The sequence below is a fragment of the Octodon degus genome, unplaced genomic scaffold (genome assembly GCF_000260255.1).
Source record: "Octodon degus isolate 3935 unplaced genomic scaffold, OctDeg1.0 scaffold00009, whole genome shotgun sequence".
NCBI classification, from domain to species: Eukaryota; Metazoa; Chordata; class Mammalia; order Rodentia; family Octodontidae; genus Octodon; species Octodon degus.
In genome coordinates, this window is record NW_004524585.1 from 9664498 (window position 1) to 9664817 (window position 320).

Below are 320 nucleotides of genomic sequence, written 5' to 3' on the forward strand. Positions count from 1 at the left end.
AGTACATTTAAAAGCTGCAACAAAATATAGGTAGCCAACAATCTTAGAATTTTGGATCAGCCCAGATGTGAGATAGCAATTTGAAATGTTTTCAATCCCTTGATGATGAAATGTGTATACCAGCCTAGAAAGAACAATCTGAAATGTTTTCGATCCCTTACTTAAATGATGACATGTATATCATACTATTTGTAAAATTGGATATTCCATTACGGTGATAACGTACAGAATTCCCATGCGTTATTACACTTTCCTGAGAGTAAAGCAATTAGAATAACCTTAATCCTAGCAACAAAGTTTTTTTTGTTTTTGTTTTTTGT